We start from the raw sequence: 21129 nt of genomic DNA, 5'->3' as shown, positions 1-21129 counted from the left end.
AATGCTCTGGATATTGTTGCCTTCTGTTCTGCTCTTGCTCCAGTATGTCAGGCATTACAATTCAGAAGCTGGAGGATGCAACTGTCAGCAGTGACAGCAAGCTGTCTGTTACCAACAGCCACTGTGACTCCCTCAGAAGATTATGGGCTTTATGTAAGAAATCTTATAATCCTGGGCAGAGTCTGAAACACAATATACAGCCACCAGAGAAAAGTGGCATGTATTGAGCTACTGTCATTGAGCCCAGCTTTGGCCTTCATTCAGTGCTGGTCCAGTTTAATTTCAAGCAGACTCAATATAAAAAGCACTAAAGCACTTCCTTGGTCACTGATGTTGGTGAGGCCAAACTTCTCTGCAATTTCAAATTAATGTGAAGTTTGACTAGATATATGAAATCAGGACACATCTGGCCTTCGGGGCAGGAGTTTGAAATCCATTCACCAGCATGTGATTGTACAGCGTTTACCTTTTTCTCAGTTATAACCAGTGTAAAATAGATACTTGGAAATCACTTATATTATCTGAATTATTCATAATGCTAAACAGTAAGAAATAAGAGTAAAGTGAAAAAAATCTGAAGGTTTCCATACGGTTCCCATTGCAAAATAAAAAAAAAAATCATTTGACATCCACATGCTCAGCATAATTGTTTCTTTCAACATCAAAGTGCGGCACTGGCATAAGATAGAAGGAAGGAAATACCTTTGAAAATACCATGTAGCTTTCCAATGCATTTAAAATGAAGAGGAATCTTTTATTATTTTTCAGTGTTGCTCATTTGAAACTAAACTCTGCATTTTCTTTCCAGCAGCAGTTGAATAGTTTAAGAACAAGAAGGCTGCAATTTGAATTGTCTGGACTTACACAAAGTGAAATGCTAACGCTCCTTAAATTTCTACGGATTTCAATGGGAGCTGTGGGCATTCAGGATCTACATGACCAGACTCTAACTTCTGCAATTTTGCAAGATAGTCAAATAAAATTCAGACTTCCAGGAACTGGAATAAGGACTGAGGTGCATTGGCAGACAAGTATGCACTGCCATTTTTTGTGCTATATGGATAAGTTTGTGACTTTCACAAACTCTACATTCAATGAGAACATAATATACAATACTCAAGATTATTAAAAGATATATCACAAGAATAAATCTGACAGGGTATTACTCATTCACCACTATGTCACACAATCTTGCAGTGCTATTGCACACAAATATTGTATAGCATTTTGTTACTCCATCCATTTCATCTTTCTTCTTTCCATTAAACAGCCTCTTTCTTTCTTTATGTTACTCCCTGTTCTCCTGCATCCCTGATATTGTAAAATGTTGCTTATGTGACTTTAATTTAGCTGTAAAACACTCCACAAAAAAAAAAAAAAAGAACTTCCATTGCAAACAAACTAGTGCTATGACTGCAATATCTTCAGAATTATCTTTCTGGGAAAGGATATAAATTTATACAGTTTATTGTAGTAGTCTATGATTCATTAATAGTAACATATCATGCATGCACTGAATCCTTTTTCCTATATCCACTAGCTGAAGAGGCCCTGAGAAATTACCTTTTTCATTAATACATGAATAAATTAACTGTCTTAGTATCAACTTAGTGTGCTTGTTTTCCTTTCGAGAAAATCTCCATATATCATCCTAAAATCCATGGTCCTCATCAGACATGAAGACTGTGTCACTCTCTGGTACAACTAGCCACGGCCTTTGTTCTGTACAGTCTGCATACTATTTTCTTCAGTGATTGAAGAAAGTATACTAAAATAGGTTTAGGGTACAGTTTTCAAAAGCACCTAAGTGACTTAGTAGTCCAAATACAGCAAAAAAAATCAACCCTGGGGACTCTGAAATGGTTTTTCATATCCACATTAATTTATAGTCCAAGCAATTTAAAAAGATAGTCATATAAAGATTTTTTCCATATCCATCCCCATCCTTCATTACCAAATAAATCATTTTGTTAGTCTTTAAAGTGCTACATTTCTGCTGTTTTGTTTTGTTGGAGTACAGACAAACATAGCTACCTCTCTGTTTCTTTTCAAATCCAGCATTCTATCATCCAGAGCGCTCAAAAAACCAGCATTTTAACCATAAGTAAATGTTAGGTACGTTTTCCGTAAGTCCAGTACAGTTAAAGTAAATACAAATAAATACAACAAATAAAGTATGTTTACAGTGTACAATACTACTGTTGCTGGTAGATAAAGTACTCTACATACATTTTTTGTTTGTTTCTTAATATCTAATCTTTTTTTTTAAGTGTTCTGCTTTGCAAGGCATACCTCCCTATTATCCAGAATATTTGAATATCTGGTAACCTCCTCGTCCCAGGACTACCGGATATGAAAGAGTTTACTGTATACCCTAATACATACTTATGCATGCTGAAAAGGCTAAATGTGCAGGTATTTAAAAGGGAAACTTTTTTGTAATTATATTGCACATTCAAAATTCCTCCAGACATGGCCACCTAAAGCTCCCCAACTGCTGGTTTTAGTATATATTCAATTAGAATTTCAGCAAATATTTACTTTGTCACTTCAGTAAAATAGAATGTCCCATGCAGCCACCAGGAGGGCTCAACAGAATATGGCTACTAGCCTGTTATCATATTGCTTATCATCCTCTCTCCAACTGCCCTTTGCTCTGTGTTGGCTGCCTCTCATCCTCATCAGTAACAGGATGGAGGTGGCAGATGGGAAGTGACTAGAACCTGAAGCAGCTACCTGCCTACTTATGCTGTATATTCACGTGGAGATACACATCTGATAGAGCTGGAAGGGACTTAAGGAGGTCATCAAGTCCAGTCCCCTGCCCTCACGACAGGACCAAGCACCATCCCTTTTTAAAGCTACTTGCCCCGATCTCTAAATGACCTCCTCAAGAACTGAGCTCACAACCCAGGGTTTAGTAGGCTAATGCGCAAACCACTAGGCTACCCCTCCTATAGCCTAGTCCCACTTCCAATGACATAGTTGCCAAGCTTTTCACAGCTCCATGTGTGAAATCTATGTAATTTTTGTCTAATTTTCATATCTGCAAATACATTTCAGCTTACAGTCAAAAACCTTGCTCCAAGCCATGGCGGAGGTAGGGCAAGGAGCTGTGCTGAACTCATGCACTATGGTTGGAATAGGTGGGGGCTGGAAGGCATCTGCAGTGTTAGAGTACTTGGGATTAGTGGTAAAGTGTTCCTAGGGGGTATGTGGCTGCTTGGGTGTGTGTGCATAGCTACTGATTTTTGTGCATGGCAAATTTATATAGTAAAGAGAAGTTACTCACCATAGTAACGATGGTTCTTCGAGATGAGTCCCCGTGGGTGCTCCACGATAGGTGTCGGGCTCGCCCCGGCACCGCAGGTCAGATCTTTTCAGCAGTTTCTGCCGGACTGCGCATGCGCCGGCGCGCGCCGCTCCCTTGCGCACTCCCGGCCGCGTGCATGATCCGGTTCCCGCCAGTTCCTTGACCAACCACCTCGGATGCTCCTGAAAAATACTAAACAGAGATCCAAAGCAGGGAGGATGGGCGGGTGGTGGAGCACCCACGGGGACACATCTCGAAGAACCATCGTTACTACGGTGAGTAACTTCTCTTTCTTCCTCGAGTGTCCCCGTGGGTGCTCCACAATAGGTGACTACCCAGCAGTAACCCAAGATAGGAGATGGGTAATCGGTTCATGTGCAGCTTGTCCCCGAGAGGACCGCTGTCAAGAGACGGGTATCCTCTTGGAATACCCTGTGAAGGGCATAATGCTTGGCGAAGGTGTCATAGGGTGACCAGGTTGCCGCTCTGCAAATGTCTTTTAGCGCAATGCCCTTGAAAAAGGCTGTTGATGCCGCCACCGCCCTAGTGGAGTGAGCCCTAGGCGGGGCCAGTAAAGGAGTCTTTCTAAGTTCGTAGCACATTTTTATGCAGGGTACGATGTGCTTCGAGATTCTCTGCAAAGAGAGACCTTCTCCTTTTGATTTGGGAGCGAGAGAGACTAGGAGTCTATCCGTTTTCTGGAAGGACTTAGTCCTGTCTATATAGAAAGCCAGCGCCCTCCTCACGTCCAGGAGGTGTAGGCGCGCCTCTTTGTTGGAGTTATGAAGCTTTGGATAAACGAGGGTAAAACTATAGGTTCGTTAATATGAAACTCTGAAGAAACTTTGGGAACAAAGGCTGGATGCAGCTGTAAGGTTACCGCCTCCTTGGAAATTACTGTGCAGGGTGGCGTTGCCATAACTGCCGCAAGCTCGCTCACCCTGCGAGCTGATGTGATTGCAAGAAGGAAGGTCGTCTTTATCGTAAGGAGGCGGAGGGAAACTGTGGCTAAGGGTTCAAACGGTGGTCCCGTTAGCGCATTAAGCACCAGGTCCAAGCTCCACGAAGGTGGAAGCGGTTTCCGAGGGGGGTATAGGTTTACCAGCCCTTTGAGGAACCTGGTAACCATGGGATGGGCAAACACCGTGTGCCCTTCCTCTTCATGTCTGAAAGCCAATATAGCGGCAAGGTGGACCTTCAACGAGGATAGGGAGAGTCCGCCTCTCTTGAGGTCCAGTAAATACTCTAGTATTACAGGTATAGGCGCAGCAAGGGGGGCTAATTGCTTGGTAGAACACCATGCAGTGAATCGAGTCCATTTTTGCTTATAGGGCTTCCTAGTGGAAGTCCTCCTGCTACTTTCTAGGACTTGTTGCACTGCCTCTGTACACGTGTTCTCTAGGGAGCTGAGCCATGGATTAACCATGCTTGCAGTCGCAGGCCTCGGGGGTGTGGATGCACTATGGACCCCTGGGCTTGCGTGAGCAGATCCGGCGCCACCGGGAGGGGCATCGGTGGATGGTCCGACATGCGCAGGAGTAAGGGGAACCATTGCTGTCGATCCCACGTTGGGACTACTAGGATCATTCAGGCTTTCTCTCTCCTGTCTTTCTGCAAGACTTTGTGGATAAGCACTGTGGGAGTAAATGCGTAGAGCAGGGGGCCCCTCCACGAGATCGCGAATGCGTCCCCCAGGGATCCCCGTCCCAGTCCTGCCCTGGAGCAGTATTGTGGGCACTTCTTGTTGTGTTGAGTGGCAAACAGGTCTATCTGGGGAAATCCCCATGCGTGAAAAATCGGTCATAGCAGATCGGAACGGATCTGCCACTCGTGTGAGTGCGAAGCACCTGCTCAGCTGGTCTGCCTTCACATTGTGAGCGCCTGGTAAATACGAGGCTTTCAAGGTTATATTGTTGGCGATGCACCAGTTCCACAATCGGACTGCTTCCACACATAAGGCACGGGACCGAGCTCCTCCTTGCCAATTTATATAAAACATGGTGGAGGTATTGTCTGTACTGATCCCGACTACTTGCCTTGTATATGGTCTCGAAAGTGTTTGCAGGCGTTGAACACTGCTCTGAGCTCCAGTATATTTATGTGCAGTGACTGTTCCGTGGAGGACCACAGTCCTTGCGTCACCTTTTCGCCCATGTGTGCTCCCCACCCTATGTGGGAGGCGTCGGTAGTGAGAAAAACAGATATTTGTGGTTGGTGAAAGGACACCCCTGTTAGCATGTTCTTGGGGTTCACCCACCATTGCAGGGATCTGCGCACCTCTGTTGTGGGCAACACCACCCTGTGGACGGTGTGTGCTGCCGGTTTGTAGACGCTTGCCAGCCAGTGCTGCATGCTGCGCATATGCAATCGGGAGTTCTGTACCACAAACGTTGCTGCTGCCATGTGGCCCAGCAGCTGTAAGCACGTCAGAACCGGCACCATAGGGCTGAAGGTGATGACTTGCACGAGGGAACCAATGGCGCGAAAGCGGGCATCTGGTAGATAAACCCTTGCTGTGATGGAATTTATACGTGCCCCTATGAACTCTATGTCCTGTGTGGGGTCTATCTTTGATTTTGCCAGATTGATGACCAGGCCCAGCGAAGAGAACGTGTCTGCTGTGACGCGTATCATGCAAAGTACCTCTTCCTTCGAGGCCCCTTTCAGTAGGCAGTCGTTTTTTTCCAGATATGGGAATATAAACACCCCCTGTCTGTGCAGGTAGGCTGACACCACTGCCAAGGTCTTGATGAAGACTCTGGGGGCCGAGGAGAGGCCGAACGGCAGAACCTTGTACTGAAAATGTTCTTTGCCTACCATAAACCGGAGAAAACGCCTGTGAGCCGGGTGAATAGTTATGTGGAAATACGCGTCTTGTAAGTCGAGGGCTGCGAACCAATCTCCATCGTCCAGTGCCATAAGTATAGAGGCGACTGTGATCTTCCGAAAGCGTTGCTTGCACAAGTACCGGTTGAGGCCTCAAAGATCTAGGATGGGCCTCCAGCCTCCTGTCTTTTTCTCTGTGAGGAAGTATCTTGAGTAGAACCCTTTCCCTCGGAGTTGCTCCGGCACTCTTTCCACTGCCCCTATAAGCACAAGATGGTCTACCTCCTGCTTGAGTCTCGCTTCATGGGAGGCGTCCTTTAGGTGGGGTCTGGGTGGAGGTCATGGCAGTGGGAGTGACTGGAAGGGAATCGCGTAACCCGTGGCTATGATCTCCAGTACCCATTTGTCTGTGGTGATCTTTTGCCACTGGTCGTAGAATGGTCGGAGGTGATGGTGGAATAGTAGCTTCGGATGACATTGCGCGATGGTAGTGATAGTGCAGCCCTCGTTCTGTGTGTCAAACTTGTGGCCTTTGGCCCTGCCCCGAGGACGCACGGCTCTGTTGAGAACGTCGCCTGGGAGTTCGGTACTGTTGGTGCTGTTGATGTCGCCCTTGCTTGTAGCCCCCGTGGTACTGGGGACGCTGTGGTTGATACTGCAAACAGCTTCTGCGTGTCAAAGGGGAGATCAACGATCTTCGCCTGCAGATCCCTCGGGATACCCGATGTCTGGAGCCAGGACTCCCTGCTCATGACCACTGCCGTAGCTGTTGAGCATGCTGCCGTATCCGCTACGTCTAGGGCTATCTGAACTCCCGTCCTCGAGGCTGCGTAGCCTTCCTGCACGATGGCCTTGAGCACTGGCTTCGTGTCCTCTGGAAGCAAGTCCATGAGGGAAGTCAGCCTGGAGTAGTTGTCGAAACTATGGTTCACTAGATGCGCTGCGTAATTCGCCATTCTCAACAGTAGGGTAGAGGAGGAATAGACCTTTCTGCCGAACAACTCTAGTTTCTTGGCATCTTGTCCGTTCCCCCTGTCTTGTACTGAGAAGTTTTCGACCTCTGTTGAGACGATTCCACCACCAGAGAATTTGGTTGCAGGTGGCTGACCAGGAACTCCATGCCCTTCGTCGGGACGAAGTACTTCTTATCCGCTCTCTTGTTTATAGGCGGAGCGGATGCAGGGGTCTGCCATATTGTGGTGGTGGACTCCATGATTGCTTCATCAGTGGAATAGCTATTTTGGAAGAGGCCGGAGGTCTCAGGTTTTTAGGGAGCTTACAGTGTTTCTCCTGCACCTCTGCTGTTTGGATGCCTTGCGTGAAGGCCACCCTTTTAAACAGCTCTTGGAACTGTTTGAGATCATCCGGAGGATGGACGTCCCCTGGGGCTGTGGCCTCGTCAGGGGAAGATAGCGAGGAACCGCTAGGGTAAGCCTCTCTGGACCCCTCTGGGTCCTGTTGACGGTGATACATCCTCTCGCTAGATACTTGCGAGGGAAAATCTCGGGGTTCCAGAATCAACTCCCCCTGAGATATCTGCGTTTCCGTCCCCGTCCGCAATTGCCCTCGGGGATATTGAACCATCTGGGGGGATCTGTCCCTGGGGGTGATTGAGATAATGGAGAGACTGATTTGTGGCAGTACTCCAGGGGTTCAAAGCCCAGGAAGGGCGATGGTGGTCCGAGCCATGGTGATGCTGGCTGTAGGAACGGGGATGGGGGCTCAGGGTATACTGGAGGTGACCCCTGTCACCTCGTTGGAGTCCGCAGCATAAGTGGAGGGCTTAGAGCGAGTAGCCCTGCAGCACTGTCTGGAGAAGGGCTGCGGTGCTGGGCTTTCTGTGCTGCCTTTCCCCTCCCCTGTGGGGCTGGCTCTGCCCCTTTCCGCGTCGGGGATCTCGGCCCCGCTGTCTGCGCCGCGCTCGGCACGCTCCGCTGCGGTGCCGCGCGGGTGGTCTCCCCCGGTGCCTGCAGGCCGCGTGCCTGCAAGCTCTGCACTGCCGGTTCCCTGGGGGTCGGTGCCGCTAGCTGCGGTGCCGCCGGTTCCAGTGCTTGCCTGGCCGCCGCCCTGCCCGCGGTGCAGGGCAGCTGTTTGATTATCGGAGGCTCAGCCTCTGCCACGTGCGTCTCTGTGCCGCCACCGCTCAGCTGTGACTGCGGCTGGGGGCTATGCACTCCACCCGTCCCGCTCACTGTGGCTGCAGGCAGGGATCGGGTTGGTGAAAGCTTCCTCCATTTTTGCGCTGATGGGGTTAGGGAAGCAGCTTTCCTTTATGGGCCCCTGCGGGTCCCTCCTGCTGAGGCCGCTCCGGCACGTCTGGCTGGAGGGCCTTGTCAAAGAGCAGCATTTTCAGCCGCATCTCTCTGTCCTTCCTTGCTCTGGCTGTGAGCTTTGCGCAGAAGGAGCATTTCTGTGCCCATCGGAGGCCGGCATCTCTTTGCGACATGACTCACACTTTTGAATCCTGAAGAGGACATTGTGGTGAGTCTTTGAGTTGTTAATAGGGTACTTAGCACCTTCTCTGTGCCTGTTCCCCTCTCGGACTCAGCCTGCCGCGGCAGGAGGCCTAATGGCCTTACGTCCCCGGGCCTCCGCTGCTCCGCTCGCTACTAAGGCTGTAAAACTTTACTTTTTACTCTCTTTTCTTTTTTTTTTCTTCTTTTTGAAAACAATAACAAGCTAGCTTAAGCTAAAGACTGAAAAAGAAGCTCTAAACACTTTAAAAACATTAAATACGCTAACTCTGGCCGTAGCCTGAGCAGATTCCGTCTGCAGCCGATGGCGGTTAAAGAGGAACTGGCGGGGACCGGATCGCGCACGCAGCCGGGAGTGTGCAAGGGAGCAGCGCGCGCCAGCGCATGCGTGGTCTGGCAGAAACTGCTGAAAAGATCCGACCTGCGGCGCCGGGGCGAGCCCGACACCTATCGTGGAGCACCCACGGGGACACTCGAGGAAGAACATGAACTTCAGCTCAATGCCAATCTGCCCTCTCCAGGAAGGGTTGGACATGGAACTGCACACACCTTGGCATACGTAGCTGGATGCCGATGTGTGTTCAGGGAGCAGGGGGGTACTGAGGGTCATCAAGGAGCAGGGAGCTAGAGCAGTGGGAGAGCTGGGTGGGCAGTGGCTAAAGGAAGTGAGGGTTGCAAAGGTGTCTGGGTGGAAGAAGGGGTGACTGGAGAGTAGCTAGATGAGCAGCTGAGCTGTGTTTCTGGGGAAAGACGGGCAGACGCTGAACAGCAGCGGGATAGGCACAGCTAGGGTGTGTGGGGATGGCTGAGGGGTTCCTTAGGAAAACTAGGTGGTAGCTTGTATTATGATGGTAGTGGGGTTACTGGAGAGAGAGGCTAGGCTCATGACACCAGTGGGGAACAGAGGCCCAGTGCTGGCTCCCCTCACTTCCATCTGCTCCCACCCAAGCTGGTGCCACTTTGCCTTCTCCTCCCACTTTTTGCCTCACACAGATCCAGTAGGGAAAGCAGTGAGACAGAGGCCACTTAACAGCCTTCCAACATACCCTCTAGTCAGTCCTGCCTCTCAGCTGCACGAGAAAAGCTGCCTGGCCTGCAGGAAGGCACCTGTGAGTATCCACAAAAAGTGAGACATTTGTGCAGCAGCTTCCTGGGAGAACCTAGGGAGCACGCTGTCTGGGACATCAAATCCCCACTGAAATGAATGAAAGTTGAGGTTGGGCATTTAGCACTTTGCAAGATTATTTTAAGACCCCAACATTATTTTTAAAACTCATGATTTTAAGCCACTTGTGATTTTTAGGGTGTCTGACTAACAGTTTTATTATGGATTGGGGTTTGCAATACATAATATTATTATAATTAATTATTTGTACTGCCATAGCATATAAGAGCCCTCATCATAGGCATACTGTGCTAGGCACATATGTGAATTATTTTCCTTGTGTTGTGCTTCTGATTATACAGCATAGAATATACATTGTGTAAAAAAATATACAGGTATCAATTTGGGATGACCTGCATCTCCAGTGATCAAGAGTTTGTGATTATATTCAATTCTCCTAAGTTTAGTCATGAGTAAATTCATCCCAAACGTATCCCAATAAAAGCCTTAAACCACACTAAACCTCATCACAGCATTACTCACTTGTCTACAAATGTTCCTCAAACTTTTGAAAGGTCAGTGTTCCTTTGGAAAAATAAAATTGCATCCTCCTCAACCCTGCTATGTGTTGACAAAGGCCTATCCATATTTTAGAATTTCAGTAAAATGAAAGAGTAATTTAAAATTTTGTTCCTAAATTTTCATGCTAGGAATTTTGCACATTCCATTCTGGATGTCATGAAATGTTTGAATATATGTTATTTAAAACTAAAACAAAATATTATTTTTAACATGATAACAGTATTATTTAGGTGGCACATAGTTGCTGTTGCTAAGTGACAACTTTAATTTCTTCTAAGAATACATTTCACACCTATGAGCTCCTCTGAAGCCTCCAGGTTTGGCCTCGCTTCAGCCTTGCTCAGATATCTCACTCAGCTTTTTTGGCACTTCTCTTTCTCACACATAGGAAAAAAGTGGATACATCTCCCAAATATACCCATTGGTGGCATCAAAATAAATTCAGTTTGCATAGAGTTTCTTCCTTCCCAATAGGCTTTAAGCAGTGAAATAATTAACACTGGCATTCAAAGTATCATCACTGTCACCTGAGTTAGCATCCATTGGAATGAAGGGGCAGTTCATATCTCAAAACTATTGTTTCAAGCTGCCTCTGACATTTGGAAGGAAGAAAGAACATGCTGGGTGTGTCTACGCATGCATGTTATTTTGAAAGGACCAGACCTCTTTCAAAAGAACAGAGGGGGCACCTACACATGCCATGCGCTCTTTTGATTGGAAGTCGGAGGAATGCGGCCCACACGTCAAAAGCCAGACCCCAACCCCATAGTGGGAAGAGTGTCCCACCCCCACTGACAAACTACATCAAAAGCAGGCACATGTAAACACTCCATGGCCTGCTCTTTCAAAAGAGGAGTCCTCCATGGTGGTGCCGAGCTGGATCCACCATGGAGATGCCCTGCCCTGCAAAGCAGGGCTCTATGACCCGTGCATCCAGCTGCTCGTAAAGCCTCATGGACCCAGATACTCCATGGCAGGAAGCTGAGAGCAGGTGAGCTGTGAATGCACGACCTGCCACCAGTGCACCTGCTCAGCCACCCTTGATGACTCCAGAGGCCACATGGTCAGCTTCTGGCAGCCTCCCGAGCTCCAGGGCCCCCACTCAGAGCCTTCACAGGGTTCCCAGGAGCCTGCCCTGGAGGAGAAAAAAAGGGCCCCCTCCTGGACAAACCCTGAACTCCAAGACCTCCTAGGTCTCTGGAAAAAAGAAGAGATCCTCCAGGAGATGAGTGTCAAGCAGAGGAATGCTGCAGCCTTCACCTGTCTGGCCTGGGGACTGACCAGCCATTGCCACCCGCAGCGGACCCTGGATCAAGTCTGGAGCAAAGTTAAAGAGCTCCAGCAGGGCTATGCCTGGGTCCAGGATGGGGCCGGGAGCTCAGGGGCAGGTCCCACCAAATGCCCCTACTACTGGGAGCGCCGCTTCATACTGGGCCTCCAGGACAGCTCCCTGCCCCCATTGGTCCTGGACACCTCAGCAGATCATCCCGATCCGGAGGGGCTGGTGGAGCCAGGACCAGCCAGCCAGAGCCAGGATGCGGACACCACCTGGAACTGGTCCAGCAAGGAGGCAACCTTATCATCGATATCCCCTCGCAACAGGGAGCCAGGCATCACCGGAAGCCATCGAGGGACCCCTGGTAAGTGCACGGTGGAGCTGGCCCACAGCATGCCCCTGGTGTCCACCTGTACCACCCAGCACCCAGACCTGTGGACAGCTCCGGGCACCCAGATGCCCAGTGGGACGTATGCAGGCTGGCTTGCACCCAGGGATGGTCCCACCCAGGGGGAAACCCCTGTGCACATCCAACGCCGCATGGATGCCATGCACGCCAAGCCCAGGCCCTGGGGAGACGGGGTCCCAAAGGGATGTGGGGATGGAGAGACTGGGCCCATGGGGGGATGGGGCCCCAGGGAACATGGGGGGACAGAGTCCCGGGGGGAATGGGAGGACAGGGTCCCACTTGGGTACTGACATGCCGTCTGTCTCCCCTTCCAGGTACAGCAAGTGAGGGCCCGCACAGCCCATCAGCCTCGGTGGTCCCTGAGAGCCCTCTGAGGGCAGCAGACAGGGGACAGGCACCTCCAGTGGCACCAAGGCACCAGACACTCAGCTAGAGACTGCAGCAGCACATGAGGGACAACGCTGCCAGCCTCCACCAGGCTCAGCTGACTGAGCAGTGCCTCCTCCTAGCAGAGGCCAACCTGGCATGGCAGAGGGAGGTGTGAGACCCGCTCATGTCCTGCCTGGAGGGCATCCATGGGACCCTGCAGGAGCACGAGGGCAATGTAGCCTGGCTCCTAGCCCTCCATACAGCACCCCACTGGCCACCCCCCTGAGCCCTCCTCAGAAGCCCCCCCCGAGAGGCCCTCCCTTCAGGGGTCTCCACCCACCCCACACTCTGGACAGAGGGCCCCACCACACCGCACACCGATTCCCTGGCTGATGGTCCCCAACACCCCTACCTTCCAGTTCTACCCATCCTGTCCCAGTCCTGCCATAGAGCTAGTTCCCAGAGGGGAAGGGGATTCCAGGGCCAAAGGGGATCTTGGTCTGCAACCCCCAGCCCCAAGTGTCCCTCACAGTTCAGGCCCCTCCCTGCCCCACACTGTACATGGCTGGCCCCCCATTCCCATTGTAAATAGTTACACATTTGCAGAGGTACTGGATTGCAGTTCATGCTGATAAATGTTTATTGCACACCAATGCCCATGTCCCATGGTCTCGGCGGGGGGGAGGGAAGTGCAGGTGCAGTGGTGGTGGTGGATGCGTAGGGGGATGGTGAGGGGGGGCATTGTGGGGGTTAGCGCGGCCCAGGGGTGAGGCTCATGTGGAGGACCTCCTGGATCCGGACCCTATTGCGGTTTGCCTGGTGACTGGCAACAGCAGCCAGCTGCTCAAACCCCGTGGTGGCCTCAGACGCCCACCCGTGGATGTAGGCATCCCCCTTACCCTCCACTATGTTGTGGAGGGCACAGCAGGCTCCCACCATCTGTGGGACATTGCACATCCTGACCTTGAGGTGGGCAAAGAGGCACCACCACCACCCCTTGAGGTGCCCAAAGGTGTGCTTGAGCACATGCCGTGCCTGGTTGATGCAGTCGTTGAAGGCCTCCCGGCTGGGGTTGAGGTGGCCAGTATAGAGCCACATCAGCCATGGCAGTAGGGAGTATGCCACATCCACAACCATGCACAGTGGCATGGTGGTATCCCCAACAGGCATCTCCCGCTGGGGGATGAAGGCACCGGCCTCCACACGCAAGCACAGGCCAGAACTAAAGAAGACCCTAGTGTCATGGGTTCGCCCCACCCAGCGCACATAAATGTCCGTGAACCAGCCTTTGTAGTCCACCAGGGCCTGGAGGACTATCAAGTGGTAGCCCTTCCGGTTGATACAGTGGCCGATGCTGTGTGGTGCTGTGTGGATGGAGATGTGCGTCCCATCCAGGCTGCCAAAGCAGTTTGGGAAGCCCAGCGAGGAGAAACCCCTGACGACAGCATCCAAGTCCCCAAAATGGATGACCCAATGCAGGAGCATTGCATTTATGGCACAGACAACCTGCATGGGAGGGAGGCCATGCACTCTCGTGAGGGTGCAGCAGGGCATTCCTGGCCAGCGTCCCCCCCATGCCTCCTCCCAGCCAGCAATCCACAGGGGTCCACGTGCCCAGGGGCACCTTCTCCCTTCCCCTGCTGGGGGTGTGCCTGGGGCCTGGCTTGCTTCCATGAGCACTACTCCGAAGGTGGCTTTGCCCACCCCGAATTGATGCCCTATGGAGTGGTAGGAGTCGGGGTGATCATTTTCTATTTGCAAGTGTGACCCACTTCTCAAGGGGGAGTGTGGGCTGCATGGTGGTGTCCTGGTGCCTCAGTGCTGGTGGCATAGCTTGTGGAAGGTGTCCTGGCTCATGCGGAAGTTCTGTAGCCATGTAGCATCATCCCATTGCCTCAGCACCAGTCATCCCACCAGCTCGGCAGGTCTCAGCTCATGCAGGGTGGGGGAGTTGGGGGGGAGCCTTTTAAGGAGATGGCTGGCTGCAGGCTCTGGAAGGGCTTGGCAGCCATGCAACTCTGCCCACAGCCTCCCCCCTCCCATCTTTCGAAAGAGAGCTCATACACCTGTCGATGCTACCTTTCAAAAAAATGGGACAGATCATCAAAAGACGGGGTTGGACCCGCGATCCGCCTCTGCCATGTGGTTGTACGCTTTGGACACCGGGAAGTTGAATACTGGCTTTCGGTTTTGCCCTTTCTATGGTGGGCTCCCATGCAGACACAGCCTCCGTGTCCACATTCCCATAAGAGTGTTTCCTTGTTGCTTTTCTGATGCTCTACCCCCTCCTCATTTCTGAATCCTCCTCTATAATGAATATCTGTAGTGCATACTGCAGTTGTTGCTCAGAGGTTTCCCAAACAGCAGCAACAGCAGAGTGAAAATGATTTAATTCTTGTCATATTCACTGTTTCCATAGTGAACTGATCAGACAGAACTGAAAAGAGAGTGGTCAATTTATGTTTGGGGCAGCTTGGGAAAGGAATGAGCAGATGCAGAAACACAGAAGAAAACTGCAGAATCAGGAAAATAATGATAGATTTGCATTCTGTTCATGTTTGGAAGGTTACTTTCATACTCCACAAAAGACACAAACTAGAATTTTTTTATAATAAAAATTCAGATTTTTCAGAAAATAATGTCACTTACACAGGAAAACTGCCTGCTGGCTAAGGCTAGATTACAGGGATTTTGTCAACAGAAGTTTTTGTTAGAAGATATCTTCTGACAAAACTTCTGTCAACAGATCGCAGCCAAGCTGCCAAGTTGATTACTCTGCCACGCCAATCCACTCTGTTGACAGAGAGTGGCTGGACTGTCCAGCTGCTCGACTGGCAAAATGGCCAACCAGAAGCATAGCAGACAGGGCTGCCTGGTGTCCCGGAAGCCCTGTCTTTCAACAGAGCGCCCCCCCGCCCCGCCCCCCGCAACGTCCAGACTGACTTTCTGTTGACAGAGCTCTGTCAAGAGAGACGTTATTCCTTGTGGGACGTGGGATACAACTATTGACAAAAGTGCTGCATTCTGTTGACTTACTGTTGACAGAAAGCCTTGGGAATCTGGAAACCCTCTAAGTGTAGACATAGCCTATCAGTGAATGAGAAACTGGGATTTCAAGTCCTGCTCATAGTAACTGAAGAAAGCTTTCTGTACAGGTCTCTCAAGAACAAAAACAGTATTAATTTTTCAACATTAAAAAAATCTTAAATTAGATTTTATATCCTGGAAATCAAAATGTTGCAAATGTTAAGGTCTGTTGCCTCTTGGTGCACCAGACCTAGATATTAATGCTTTAGAGCACTGGAAAGTTGAGTGTCCCAGATCTTTTTTGACCTTTATGGTATACTTCTTAATTCTGCCTTGTTAAGAGATGTTCCTCCTCTGAGATTCAAATTTAATTCTATTCTACAATGAGGTGTTCTCACTCCTTTTAGTGTAATTTATCTCAGGAATGAATTCTAAGGAAAATAAAATTACAGAAATATGCAAAGGGAAAGAATTCTACACATTAAGCGTCTTGAATGATTTGTGTGTGTGCGCATGTATGTGTGTGTATTTCTGTAATTTCATTCTAGGCAGACTGAGATGTTGGTCTATCAGTTAGGGAATGATGTATCTTAAAACTGTCACTGGTCTATACTGAATATAGCTGTGCAATTTTCAGTCCCTGTTCATATTTTCCAAGACTACTGTATATGAAGAGAAAACAGAAAAGGTTGATGTAGGTTCTTCTGGAAAAGGAAGCTGTGGGAAAACTATTTGACATGACAGGAATCTTAGAAGCTGTTCTGGCTGCGTCAGATTAATGGAAGAAGTTCAAATGAGAATATCAAAGGTGCAAAATAAATGCTGTTTATCCCATGATTATTATGAGAACATATGAGCCACGAACTATGAATACATAATGATAGAGTATACTGAAAAGTTTCTATTGGCACAAACTTGGGATGATCACATTACCATGGGTAACAAAACTGTGAACCAAAAGAGTTCCAGAAAGCTTTGGTCATATTACACTGTACTGCATTTGGTCTATCCCAAATATTTTCCAGCAAACCTATGCTAGAAATCTTTAGGATAACTTTAAAACTATGTATTTGAAACATTTCTTCTGTAAAAACAAGTGCCTTCCCATCCCAAGTCTAACTATCCAGGGCCTTAGGAAGAGAAAAAGTAAACTTAATAACCTTAAACAGATTTTTTTCATGCATTAAAATATCATGATGTTAAAGCGAGATCTTCCTAGATATTCTAGTATTAGCATGTCCAACTGGGAAACTTCCCTTTTTTACTTATTGAAAACTTTCTAGTTTGGAGAGTCAAAAGATACAGAAGCAGACATTAATTAATTGGTGCAGGATTGAATGGGGATTCTGATGGTCCTTCATGTGGTTGAATTTTGTAGGGAAATACCACTTTTGAAGCAAAGCATGAACATTCTCTGATAAATTTAAAGAAAAATTATTGACCCATAGTTAAGGCACTAGCCTAGGAGCAGGGGAATTAGGGTCAACTCTGTACTCTGCTCCAGACCTTCAGTGTGACCTCAGATAAGTCACGTTATCTCCCCTTTGTTAAAATGGGAGTAACAGCACTTTCCTACATCACAGGTGGCTCGTGATGAGTTCAGATACTATGTTAATAGTGGCTGTGCAAGTAGATTAGAATGATATTTTTGTATAGGGGGGCGTTAGTGGTATTTGCATGGCAATGCTCAGAAGTCTGGAATTAATAAATCCCAAGGGAATCGCGATTAGTGTAACAAAACAGGTCAAGGGATCAAAGATTCATGAGAACTGTAATTTACCACATGGACTTCACTGCAATACATGAGGTAAGTATATATGATTAAATCATAGGCCTTCTTTAAAAGTCTTTAGTGAAAGGCAGAAGCAACAAATAGTTTTAATCGCAAGAATGTCCTTATGAAAGGGAATATTTAAACTTAATCCTGTAATAACACACTCACGGTTAGATCCTAATTAACGCTGGACACTCTCATTCTTCGTGACTATTCCCCTGTGCTGCAAACAAGCTCATTGATTTCGCTGGGTGGCAGCTGCTGCATTCTTTTCTAAGCACCTCATCTTGCCAGCTACACTTCTAGATCCCCTTACTCCTTGGCTACAAGAAAGACTCCATCTCTGTCTCACCAATCCACTGCTTCCTAGGTCCATGTAACAGTATAAAGATTATGCATCTTAGGCTGTGTCTAGATTGCCAAGAACTGTCAGCAAAAGATACGTGAATTGTGCGACGCATTTGCGTATCTTTTGCTGACAGTTCTGTCAGGAAACGCTTTTCTGACGTTTGGTCCATACACATGGAGCCAAATGTCACGAAAAAGCCCTCTGTTATGTAACAAGGAATGAGGTGCACAGGGATGTCGACAGAACACTCCTCACTGGCATATCTCTTCTGAGAGATCTGCAGTTTGGATGCGCACACTGTTAACAAACTTCTGCTGACAGAAATTTTGTCGACAGAAGCCTGCAGTCTAGACATAGACTCAGTCTGATCAACTCCATTTTACAAGGACAGATGCAGAGTTAGAAGCAACTGCAAGCAGGTCCCCGTAGAACAGGGAAGCAGAACACAGAGTTTCAGGCCTCTGGTGGAACCCAAATAGCAAATTCCAAGGCAGATGTGCTGAATTCTTTGGTACTGGAAGAAAATGTCATATTCCACACCAAATTCAGAGTTTCTGGTGTCTTGGCTCATGAATGAGAGTTCGCACCTTGTATAGTTTCAGGCTTTCTGAAGACTCAAGAAAGATACAAAGCAACACTATATTGATTTATACTTCAGCCAGATCCACCCTACTGGCTTCTGCTGCCCATTGGAGTGTGGAGAGATGTGACCCATGACCAGGGCCAGCTCTAGGTGTTTTGTCTTCCAGGGTGAACAACATATTTGGCACTCCAAGCAGTGAAATAAAACAAACTATTGGCAATGGACCGCCCAATCTATTCTGCCAATGCAAACTGTTCATTTGTGGAGAGTGATTTTACTATACACCAGTACAAAGTACAATACTCCAAAATAGCTGTGTCCACATTTGAACTTTGTTGATATAATAGACCAGCGTTCCCACAGCAACAAAGCGCTCCTAGTGAAGACTTAGGCTCATTTTCAAGGTTATCTTGCAAAGATAGGGGCTAGAAACACAATATTTTAAAGTGAAAACTCAGGCCTTGGCTACACAATGCTTTATTATGTACATTCTTTAACTAATGGCTTTTTCTGAGTATACACTACTATTTAATCAATGTCTTAAAATAGGTTTAGCTTAAGCTGCGCAAAGAGGCTGAACTGATTTAACCAAGTCATTTTTGAAACGATGTAGTTAAATCAGAGAACAAATTGTAGACAGGAGCTCTAGACAGGCTCCATGGCACAATACTGCAGCAAAAAGTGATTCTGCAGATTCTAGGGCTGCGAAAACTATATAGGCAACATCTTTTCAGATAGTCCAAAAAACATAGCACATTCCTCCCTATGACATATAAACAACAGGACAGAGAGGGTGCATTTATCCCTTGTAGTTTTATGTGGGTATCACCAACATATCATTTACTCCATGATTTAAGGGTCTCTATTTTGCAAACCAGTAAAGACATGCCTTGTGGCAGCCTCCGGGGGCACTTCTTGCAGGGAAGGGGCTAGGTGGAGAAAAAAGGATCAGGGCCAAGGAAGTGGACCTTTCCTTATAGCACAATAATGTTTGTTGGACACTCGGGGTCATTAGCAATCAGACCCACTGACAGGGGGAGGCAAAGGGGTCAACTGCACAAAACTGCCTCCCTCTGGCCTTGCCTAGGAGTCCAGCTCCCTGCTAACAAACTCCAAAATAAATATGTAGCAGATATTCCCTATGAAGCTTTAATTACATGGTGTAGTAAGTTGATCAGCCTCTATCATTTCCCGCTTCCTCCATGTGTCCCTCCAAGCCCAGGATGCCTGAATGCAAGGGATCCTTTATTTCCCTAGCTCTCTTGATCCCACTCCCAGCTGATATATATTCTGGGTGCTTTAATCTAGCTAGCTCAGACAGTGATAGCAGTGAAATGGCAGCAGCATGGGCTTCAGCACTGACTGTACAATCCTGCCTTAGATGCTCAAAAATTATTTGGGCAGGAAGGCCACAGTGAAGCCCTTGTGGCCAAAGCTTAATCGATACCGGTAGCCAAAGAATATGATTAAAGCTTGCTTGGTTATAGCTACACAAGCAGCAAACATACCCCATGATTGCAGAATAGGTATATCCTTAAATATGTCTACACTGCATACCAAGCCCGGGCTTTTACTCATGTCTGAACCCTGGTTTCTCTTCCATCTACACACAGATCAGTCTGACTTAGATCAGCAGGCATGGAAGACCCAGTTCCTAGGTCTCTGTTGGGTGATGGGCCAGCGTCCAAGCCTCGTGGTGTCTCAGGTCCACGACCTGGCACTTTGCAGCCTGAAGGCAGATCAACCCACAGATTCAAGCAGAAAGTCTGCATAGTGCGGTAGTGACACATTAGCACAGCTATGAGACCAAAATAAAAATGAAGGGTCCCACATACCCTAGTTTAGAGTGCAATGTGGATATACTCTCTGTCTCTACAGTACTAAGTATATTCCTGTAATGTGTTTTGTCAGTTTGTACTGAGTCTAATTTTTGATTTTGTCTGTTTGTCTCTAATCTGTCTCTGAAGCCTTGTCCTCTTCCTCACAAGATGTTATGCCAGTTGCCTACCTACAAGAGAGAAAGAAAAAGCACCAAAATGCAGAGGACAGTGCAATCTCCGTAGAAGAGGAAAGAAGGAGAAAGAAAAACACTTGTCTCCATTGTCCAAAATGTGAGGAGCGGAGGGAACGGCAATCCCGCAGATTCTTGAACATGAGGAGACCTTTCACCAATGAGCTCTGTGGAAATGTTGTGTGTAACCCTGGGGGAAGGAGTCAGTGATGACACTACCAGCTCAGAAAGGCACACAAATGAAAGGGGAACAACAAAAAGCCTTATGGCACCTTATAGACTAACAGATATTTTGGAGCATAAACTTTTGTGGGCAAAGACCCGCTTCATCAGATGCATGAGTCAGCTTCATCTGATGAAGGGGGTCTTTGCCCACGAAAGCTTATGCTCCAAAATATCCGTTAGTCTATAACGTGCCACAAGACTTTTTGTTGTTCTTGAAGCTACAGACTAACACGGCTACCTCTCTGATACAAATGAAAGGGTAACTCATTCACCAGCACAATGTTAAAGCCCTAGGTGGGGCAACAGGAATGGAAATCTATCAGTCAGCTGCCAGGCACATCTCTGACGCTACGTGGTTACCTTGCCCTGCTGACATATTGTCAGAGAGGTGCATACACACACCTGGTGCACTATATATGTGTGTGTGCGCGTGCACGTGCCTCTCCCGGTGCAGTGTGCTCGTGTGTGTACACGCCTCTCCAGGGCAGTGTATATGTGTACACACCTCTGCTAGGGCAGTGTGTGTGTGTTTGTGTGTGTACACCCCTCTCCTGGAGCAATGTGGGTGTGGGTGTGGGTGTGTGCGCACCACTCCCAAAGCAGTGTGTGGGCGTGCCACTCCCGAGGCGGTGTGGGTGTGGGTGTGTGCGCACCACTCCCGAGGCGGTGTGGGTGTGGGTGGGTGTGTACACCCCTCTCCTGCAGCAATGTGTGTGTGCGCAGGTTCCACTCCCAGGGCAGTGTGGGTGGGTGGATGTGCCACTCCCGGGACAGTGTGGGTGTGTTTGTGTGCGCACCTCTCGCAG

Source organism: Carettochelys insculpta, chromosome 8 (genome assembly GCF_033958435.1).
Source record: "Carettochelys insculpta isolate YL-2023 chromosome 8, ASM3395843v1, whole genome shotgun sequence".
Classification (NCBI taxonomy): domain Eukaryota; kingdom Metazoa; phylum Chordata; order Testudines; family Carettochelyidae; genus Carettochelys; species Carettochelys insculpta.
The sequence above is the reverse complement of the archived record's forward strand: the minus strand, read 5'-3'. Positions refer to the sequence as shown.